The sequence below is a fragment of the Octopus bimaculoides genome, chromosome 3 (assembly GCF_001194135.2).
Source record: "Octopus bimaculoides isolate UCB-OBI-ISO-001 chromosome 3, ASM119413v2, whole genome shotgun sequence".
In the NCBI taxonomy this organism is placed as follows: Eukaryota; Metazoa; Mollusca; class Cephalopoda; order Octopoda; family Octopodidae; genus Octopus; species Octopus bimaculoides.
The window spans coordinates 66,975,103-66,985,599 of NC_068983.1; the positions used below are offsets into that span (position 1 = coordinate 66,975,103).

Consider the following 10,497-nt stretch of genomic DNA (forward strand, 5'->3'; position numbering starts at 1 on the left):
CACACACCCACACACACACACACACACACACACCTTGTCTTTCTTTGAATTATAAGAAATTTTTGCATCTAAAATAAACCAATATTTTTCATTAAAAACATTCTTAATCAAAGCAAGTAGCTTTCCACTTCATAGCTTTTTTTAATAAAAAACCTCTTGATATCACTTTCATCATTCGACTGTGTAGTTAGTATTGATGAATGTTAATCTTTAAAGTGAATAGTTTTCCTAGAAGGGTATATTCAATGGCTTTTAGAGATTTTCTCTTTTAAAGAAAATACTTTCCAAGGGTGTTTTAGTAACTGAGTTTGTTTATTGCTGATAGAGAACGTTGATGAAGAGAACTATATTCCATGTGAAGTTTATGCAGCTGCGAGAGTCTTATTGAATGACTTGTTTTTATACTCAGATTGTGCTTTTATCTTTGCTTTTATTTCCTGTTTAGTAAGAAAATCACTTAAAATTTATAATCAATGAATTTGTACGTTTATTTCTGCAAAATAATTGTTATTTGCTGAGCAAGTATGCACATTACTAAAATTCTGTATTCAAACAGCAGCATTTTTATTATACCGACTGACAGTTGCACAAAATTGCTTATATACATATAACTATAGATATCAATTTTATAACATGGTTATTAAGATAAACAGGGGCTAGGAAATGTATTTTCAGGTGAATTTACAGCCTCTTTTCATATTCTTTTGACAGTTACTAGCTATGTGGGACATCTTAAACTGAAATTATTTCATTGAAAATGTTTTGTTAATATAGTTTTATCAAATGCTTTTTTAATATAACTGTGTTTTATCTTTTATCTTTTCAAGTTTTATGCTTTAAATCCATTTCAAGTTAACTTACACTCCAGATACTACAAATAAGCATACAAATGATTTTGATTTTTGTGCTTCATAAAATTTCATCTAGAAAATAACCTACATAAATATATGAAGTAGGTTAGCTTAGGAGTCAAGCAAGCATCAAGATAAGATTTTATAATTATAAATTGATTATCAACATCTATAGATATTATATACATGAATAATGGGACTCTTCTGTTTGAATTTCTCCGCTTAGCTATATTATTGGCAAAAAAAGTATCACCTGTTAAATATTTCTTCTCAAACACAAAGGCCAATTTGGAAGAGCTTGTGTCAGATGAGATATGTAAAGTGTTAGGTTTAAATTCTTATACACATTCTCTTTTTACCAATCTTTATAATATGGTTGATTAACAGATATTTCAAAGAAAATATTCATTCTGTAGAAGCAATCTCAGTGATAATGGAACTTTTATCAAATTTCTGAGTCTTGCCTGCATAAACCATGATGTTGTAACAGCAATGGGTTAAAAAAAAATTATATTATACTCAATGATATAATTTCCTGCTCTCTCAAATAATGTTATAAAGACAACTACATGTTTGAAGGAAGAAACCAATTTATTGTCATTCTATATTTATTGTTAATTTAAAATATTCTTTAACAAACTCTTTTTTTGAAAAGCCTTTTACCTAAAAACTTTATGCTATTATGAAAAAATTATATTTTAAGTTATTTCTTTTTATTATTCTTGGGCTTTGGTAATGTCACGTTTAAATTTTCTACTATTGCTTTCTCATTACTCAGTGAATGTATGTGTGTGTGTATGTGTGTGTGTGTGTGTGTGTGTGTGTGTGTGTGTGTGTGTGTGTGTGTGTGTGTGTGTGTGTGTGTGTGTGTGTGCAAGCATGTATCTAACCTAAAACATGAGTCTTTCTTATAATGCTTGTATTTTATAAATATATTATTTGTTAGGCTTAAAGGGAAAATCAAAGGTGATTGCCGTCTTTCATCTTCTTTTATGGTAAATCATAAAATATAAACCATCATATATAAACCATTTTTTATTTGTCTTCACACTGCCCTATATATCTTCTGACATCCCTGGTTACGTACGACATTGTTGATACAATGTCATTTCTTCGAATGCCTGTTTATAATATTTTATAGCTGATAACTCTTCATTTGAGGTAGTTTACTTCACATTTTTCTTAGACTGAATGGCCAATATTTTGCATTGTGGTTGTCATTTGATATGCATGTATTTGGCATTATTGGTCCATATTAACCCTTAGAATGTTTTACAAGCTGTGAAGTGCATAGTCATGTACTAACAGTTGCCAGCCCTTCAATTTCAGCAGATGGAATAAAGACTAAAATCATTGCTTTTTACTTTGCATGCTTTTTTCCTTCCTCCTGCGTTCGTTCTGTGTTTAATACAACCTAAAGTTGTTTTCTTTGATTCTGAGGAAGAATTTCAATCTGATAAGCAGTTGTCTTGAAACACACACACACACTCTCTCTCCCTCTCTCTCTCTTTCTCTCTCTCTCTTTCTCTCTCTCTCTCTTTCTCTCTCTCTCTCTCTCTCTCTCTCTCTCTCTCTCTCTCTCTCTCTCTCTCTCTCTCTCTCTCTCTCTCTCTCTCTCTCTCTCTCTCTCTCTCTCTCACATCATATTTCTATCGAAATCTTTAGTTTAAAATCAGATAATTATGAAGCTATTTTTTGCTTTATAATTATTTTTCCTTATTTATCATTTGCCCTTTGTATCTATAGTAGAAGACACTTGCCTAATGTGACACACAATTGGAGTGAATCTAGAACCACAAGGCTGGAAAACAAACTTCTTTATTCACAGCCAAATGTTTCAAACAAAGGGATATATGGTTCTCAATTAGCTGACACTTGTGATGACACAATGCTAATACTAATAGATTGACAGATTACCTATTCCAGATAATATTCTCAAATTTTAAACATTTCTAATTAGTAATTTTCAGTTAATCTGCTTTTATTTGAGACATACATTCTGTGTTATGTAAAGGTGTGTGGGTTAGTGGTTAGGGTATTCAGCTTGTGGTAGTAGGATTGCAAGTTCGATTCCCATATGATGCATTGACACTTTATTTTATGTTGTGAGCAAGACACTTTATTTCATGTTGCTCCAGTCCACTCAGTTGGCAAAAATGAGTAGTACTTGTGTTTCAAGGGGCCAGCCTTGTCTCACTTTGTGTCATGCTGAATCTCCCTGAAAACTATGTTAAGAGTACACGCGTCTGCCACTTGCACGTTAATCTCACAAGCAAGCTGTTCTGTTAATTGGATCAAATGAAACCCTCATCATCATAAGCGACAGAGTGCCAGTACATTCTGTGTTCTAGGTGGAGCTCAGATAGAGACATTAATTATCTCCCCTCATTTAGGGCTGATAGAGTTACAAATATCTAGAAATAATTTAGGTACAGCAGTTAATATGACATCACTGTCAGCCATTTCCTCATCATTGACATCTTCATTGATTTCATGTCTATCTTCCTTGAATTAACTGCTTCAGAGCAATATTAGCATGATTCTAATATATTTGAATAAGTTGTCAGAAAATCTGATGCCATTTCATATGAAATGAAAAGAAATAAAATATTTCCTGTTTTAATCCACAACTTATTTGGAAAGAAAGAACTATAAGGTTTTATAGCATAAATTTTCTTTTTTTCTTTTTGCGATTTTGGTTGGTTTCTTTAATCTTCAACTTCATTGTGCTCTCTGTGCCTGTCACTGTACATTGGCAGTAAGATTTGAAATAATGTCAAAAGTTTTTGCAGGCTTAATGTGAAATATATGTAATCAGCTATCACTTTCGCTTGTAAATAGACCTATTCAAGTGTCTTTTTACATTTATTTCCATGAAAGTTGTCTTTGCAGTGATATTTTGTACATTGCATAAATGGATCCTACTTTTGAAAGCTTTGTCAGATTTTCAGAAACCAGAATAAAAACTATTCTTGAAAAATTCAAAATCTCATAGATGATTATTTAGATTAGGTGGTGAAGAAATATATTCTTGTATCTCATAAGCTTGTTTTAATCTTGAATTGGAATATAACTTCATTCATTTATTTAATATTCATAATATAGTGAAATAGAAAAAAAATTAATTTTGGGAATATGTCAGGTGATAACAGATTAAAGACTATAAACTATCTAAAACATTCCAGTTACTGAAGTAAAGAAATTTTGGTTTGATTAAGAAGTGCTATAAACCCAGTCCAAAATTATTTAAACATTATTGAAGATTATTATTATGATATGAAGAAACTTATAGTGGTCAGCATCTTTAAGCGATAATTTAGTACAAAATTCAGGCAATGGATATTGATGAGATATGAGAATATGAACTTTCTATTTAAAAGTAGGTTCTTTACTGGAATAAAATTAGAGAAGAGTAGAAAGTGAGTCAATAGATAATAAGGAAGCAAGAGATAAAAGGAGAATGATAGAAAGTTAAACAAGAAATAAGACTAAAGATGAGGAAATCAAGACAGAAGATTGTTATGATAACTAATTGAGTAGAAAAGGGCTGAAAGTTATTCAGAAGAAAGAGGAAAAATTACTAAATAAATAAAAGTTGGTATGAAGTCAAAGGGCCAGTGGCTAGATAAATGGGAAGAAAGACTCAGAAAAGCAATACAAATGACGTATGTTATTAAATAAATGTTTCATTAAAAAAAAATAGCCACTTAAGTTACAGCAAGATATAACACTATGACTACTTTTAGCCATATTAAGTTCATTAATGTACTGATGGAATGATAATATAGAGAGTAAAATCACATACCAATCAAATTTTGACTGTTTAGGCATGGCTTCCAACACTAGCAATATTTCCTTTTGTAAGGGGTTCAAAAAGCTTTGATTGCATTGTTGTTGCAACTATCCAGTTACAGAATACATTCTCAAAGTAATTAAGTTCAAATTTCATTTTGGATTATATTATATTTATGCTGCTGCTGCTGCTGCTGTTGTTGCTGCACATCAAGATTAAGTAGACTTATTATCAAAGGTTTTTCATCTGTGACCATCTATCTTTTAGCATATAAAAAGCTACTTTACCCAATGCATTCTTTCTTTTTTAAATAGTAGAAATGTGTTCAAAGCAACAGTTATATATATATATATATATATATGCTTGCATGGAAAAATGGATGTAAATAAAAAAAAATGAAATTAACAATACATGTATACCTGCATACACATACATATATATACATGCATATACACACACAAATATACATACAAACATTCTAATTCTCTGGTAAATTACATTCATTGCAACTGTATTTTGGGGACTTTAACTTACATGGGGAGTGGGCACACACATCAAAAAATTACATGTATAACACTTTATCTTTGACTGATAGTATTAAGATGTATTCATCCATTTCTCTTGTCGAAGTTTGACAAAATTGGTGGATGCAGAAAATGGTAAAGCATTTTGAGAATCTAGGTGTCTAGACGCACACACACTGCATAAAACACTGTTAATTACAGAAATCCAGAACAATATCTGCCAAAGATAATGAGAAGTTTTAACTATGTAGATAATGGGAAATGTATGACAGTACAACCAATAAACGTGCTGAGAAATGAAACAGTCTAGTCATAGAAAGCTAGACAATTTTACAAAGAACAAATGATTACATTGCAAAAATTTTTGTGTAGACCAAAATCATCAAGGAATCACTTGATGACATTCTGAGAAAAGTTAGTTAACCTAAAATATTGTTTTTTGAAGAATGCAGAATACATCTTGAGCTTCATTCCTCTCAAACTTTTAAGTGTATAACAGATATCTCAGAAGCCTGTTCTAGAATTGAAAATGTAAGATTATCAGAATTTTCTCTTTATTCTCTCTAAAAATAGAAAATAATGCTGATAAAAACGTAAGCTTAACTAAAATTGGCAATTTTTCTCTTTGTGTTTGAATGCTACTTAAGTGTTCCAGTATAATGTGTCAGAATAAGTCCTTTAGTAATTTCTTTAATACATTATTCATTGGCTTTAGATCTCCATTTTTAGTTTTTAGCATTTAATTCATGTCCTTTATTACATCTTGATATAAGAAAACATAAAATTCAAGAAAATTAAATTAGCTAATATTGATTTTTTTTTCTAACTAGCTTTTGGCTATATGCTCAGCAAATCCAGTGATTTGAAAATAGTGGCAACATCCATTTAAAGAATGGCTTAACCCAGGACAGTATTGGGTTTGGTGGGAAAATAATTTTACCACACATTTACATAAAAATATACATTCACTTAAAAGCAATTATAACTTTTCAAATGTTATGGCTATGTTATGATACTTATAGATTTAAATTCTGGATGATACAATATTAGTTTGCTGGGATTGTGAAATAATTTAGGAAAACATTAAACTTAAACTGAAGCCAATTAAATATCTTTGTTGAATCATCAAGAATAGTGAGAAAAGAGGAATCCAAACTGAGTAAATAAAAGTGGTGTCAAACAAAAAGCTTTTCTACAGAAACAGCAACATTGTAAATATCTGTTTATTTAGCTTCTTTTTAACATGTCACAATCTATTTTTACTTAATATAATCAGCTGAGTCTGCCATAACTTACAGCTATTTATTTAATCAAATATGAAAGAATGATCAACAAGATAGTTATACTCTTTCAGAATTTGAATTTCCTCTCCAGTCACTTTACAGAGTGTATTGGGAGCTTTTTGTGATATCAGTACAGGTGCTTTTTACATTGTGCCAGCATGGGTACTTTTTGACACCAGCTTGAGTGCTTTTTATGTGACACTAGCATGGATGATATATCCAGCTTAAATGTCTTTTATGTGGCACCAGTACCCATAGGGTTACCAAGTAGATTGCAAAACAAGGACCTCCTAGCTGAGAGGAGTGGAATCAAGAGAAGGGCTGTATGCCAGACAAGCAGTTGGAGTACAGTAGAGAGACAGGGATAGTTATCATACAACAGAGGAGATGCTTTGTTATTCCAGTTGGACAAGGAATGAGAGGGAAGTAGATGAGAGTTAGTGAGAAAGATAGAGACAGTCAGAGGCCTACCAACAGGGAACAGTGTGTGTGTGTGGGGGGGGAGTATTAGTAGTAGAGGGGGATGTTCTATAAGACTACAAAGGGAGATATTTAGAGAAGCAAGTGATAGTAATAGGAACTGGAATGTCTGGGAAGCAGGTATAGTAGATATGTAAAGGCAGAGGAGTGTGAAGACAGGGTTATGAGGGAGAGTGGAGGGGGCCTGCGGTAGGTGATGAGGGTGTTTAGAAGATGAGTTGTGGGGGAATTTTGTCAGAAGATAGAATTGTATGAGGAGAAGAGCAGGGTATGGCTGTAAATGACATACTTATATGTAAGATGGTTGTGATTTTACTTAGTTTGACTTACCTTCTTAAGCTCAGCAAATCACTGGAAGTCTTGATCCCTTGTCATCTCTTCTATGAGGCTCAACATCTGAAGATCACTTCTCATCACTTTGTCCTACATCTTCCTTAGTCAACCCCTTCAACAGATTTCCTCCACACAAAGAGATTGGCACTTCTTTATACAGCTGTCCTCATCCATATGCATCACATGATCATACCAGCACAGTCTTCTCTCTTGCACACTACATCTTATGCTTCTTATACCCAGTTTTTCTTTTATATCATTTACACTTTGTTATGTATGCACACTGACATTAACCATCCAGCAGAGCATGCTAGGTTCATTTATTTTAAGCTTTTTCATGTCTATACATTCTTATGTACATCTGCCATACAGAAAGTTTACTTTCCCTGTTAACCAACCTTCTTGTGATACTGCTGCACCTCTTATATGACCAAAGCTTGCACTGAGTACACTGTATGGAGTTTCCATCAGCACTTTCTACATATCAAGCAGGGTCGTCTCCCCGAAGGCATTAGTGATTTGTCTGTTTTCTTACTTATTATAACTCAGGTCTTTGCTAGATTAACTCTCAGACCCTTTGATTCCAGACTTTACTGCCACACCTGAAATTTCTTCTCTAGTTTGAGTAGTGATTCAGCATTAAGAACAAGGTCATCAGTGTGCAGGAGCTCCCAAGGGCAGCCAGGCTTAAATTTCTTTGTTATGGTCTGGAGGACTATGATAAACAAGAGGGGGCTGATAATTGATCCTTGGGGAACTCTTACCTGTACACTGAATTCATGGCTGATCTGAGATAAATGACTACATGGAAGAGTCATTGTAGAAGCTTTGCTTTTCATTAATGCTATTAAAGCTTAAATTTTATTGTATCAGGATTTTAGATTTTTGCAGAATGTCTTTATATTCAATTTAGATTATCAGTTTATATAAAAATTGTATTCAGAATGTTAATTATGGTTATTACATCTCCAACTGGGAGTAAGTATGTGCATGTAGTTGTATCTGTGTGTAATAGGTCTGCATGATTTTAACACAGTAAACTTAGCAGTCATTGTTATACAGACAAAAAGATTATTTCACTTAATGTTCATAAATTTTAAAAGAACACTTTTTACTAAAATCATTTGTGACTTATATCCTGCATTATATGTCAACCATTCACAAATGGATAGCCGTATATGTGAAGAAAGAAAAGCTTGCAGACATTAGTAAACTTCTGAGGGATTTTCTAGAGTGAAAAAAGTTTGTATCAAAAGCTACTCACACAATACATCAATAATTATATTGTATCAGTTAGTTTTCTCGTCCTATTTGTATCAACTTATTGGGTACTTTGTAAAATGTGTCATTTCCACTGAACATGATGTTTCTCCTACTGAGAAGAGAAAAAAAATTGTCAGAAAAACTCAATAATGATGGAATATCAGATCATGAAAAGCAATATTGGGTTTTGTTCTTTCTTTTTTGCATATTTGATGTACATTGAGAAAACATAAAAATTCTAAGTTGCTAAATGTTAATTAAGTTTCTTCTAAACAGTTTAAAGGAAATAATAATGACTTTTGATTTTATAGCTAGAAAAAAAAGTGATCAATAAGCAAAACCAAAATGGTTCTGATACTGAGGAACTGTGGTTGGGCAGTATATTAGTGTAGTTTAATATACTAGGCTCAGCTTTCCTAAACATTTATCTCATTTGCGTAACACTGATCAGTGTCATTCAGATTATTTAATTTCTTTCAGTTTTACATATGAAACCAGAACTGAATAACACATATAAATAAAATTATATTGAAATAATAAAAGGAATTCTTTGTCAAGATCATAAAGATATCTCAAGAATTTTTCAAATATTATTAGTGCTGGCGAGCATAAAGGAGTATAATTGTTGAAGATGCCTGGAAGATTACTGTTACTGATGATGAACTCGATTTCAGAGCATCTTAATATTTGACAACATTAGCCAGTGAGGTAGCATAAATATGGAAGCTAATTAGATTAGATGAGATGCAGTTTAGGTTTATTTGAGGATAAAATACCACTGAAGCCTTTTTCCTGCTGAGCTAACTACAGTGATGATGAAGCTAAATCTATTAAAATTTAGAGAATAATATTCAAACATGGATTCAAAGTCTAGAATCAAGAGGACTCAAAGTAAGCCAAGAAAATGCTGATGTCTTTCCAGAAATTAGGACAAAATTCTTCTGCCAAATGGGATTGATCATCCTCAATAAGGAAAAATGAGTAGGTTGGAATTCCATATGGTATGCCCAATGTAAACTATAGGCAGACAGGAGGAGTAGAGGGATTAACAGCAGGGTCTATAAGAGGAGAGTTCTGGTGGTAAAGGGTCCAGGAGACCAAAGAGGAACCCATGAATATCTAAAAAACAATCCTCACAGTGTCTCTGAATTTCCAGAGGACTCCTACTCCTGAGGTCCCAAAACAACCTTATTCTGCTTTGCTAAATATCTTTGAGAGGCCCTGATCACAAGATATGAAAGAAGAAAAGACTTTGTTTGTGGTAGATACGTTGGACAAGTTGGCAGTAAGAGCACCCAGAAAACAAATTCTTTAAAATTCTTAGAAGGCTTCATAGAAATAATCCACAACTTTTGTTGCTTAGTTCACCTGGGTTCTAGTGGTGGAGTAAGTGCACTAAAATCATAATAACCAAAGTAAAACAGAGTGAGAAAGTTATTACTTCTGCTGACAAAAGAAAAAATTAATTTCTCTGTGAATGAAGGATAGACTGTATGATGCTTGTGTATGAAGTGTGATGTTTCATGGTAGTGAAGAAATGGAAATTGAATGCAGAGTATGTGCAAAGGCTGGTAAAAAGATGTACAATGTTATTGGGCATAAGTAAAGAACACAAATGAGCCAAGAGGAAAACTGGGTATGAGAGTAATCAAATGCTGTGTGCAGTTGAGATAGCCAAACTGATACAAATATATGATGTGTAAGAAGGATGAGAGTTTGGTACAGAAATTCGAAGAGATCCAAATGGAAGGAGCCTGAGGAAGACATGGATAGAAGTGGTAAAAGCAGATCTCAGGATGCTGAACATCATGGCAGAGATGATATGTGACTGAAACAAGTAGTGGCATCTAGCATTAGAGAAAATTTACCCAATCCAGGCAATTATGGAAACATGGAAGCAAAAACAGTGATGATGATGGTATTTGTATGTTTGTATGTGTGTGTATATATATATATATATATATATATAT

General features: G+C 32.6%; 1 protein-coding gene across 5 annotated transcripts in view; it reads left to right on the forward strand.

Moving 5' to 3' along the window:
- Window positions 1-10,497, forward strand: part of LOC106871954 (protein still life, isoform SIF type 1) — a 1,491,364-nt gene that overhangs the window by 1,146,841 nt on the left and 334,026 nt on the right. The gene's annotated exons all lie outside the window — the stretch shown is intronic.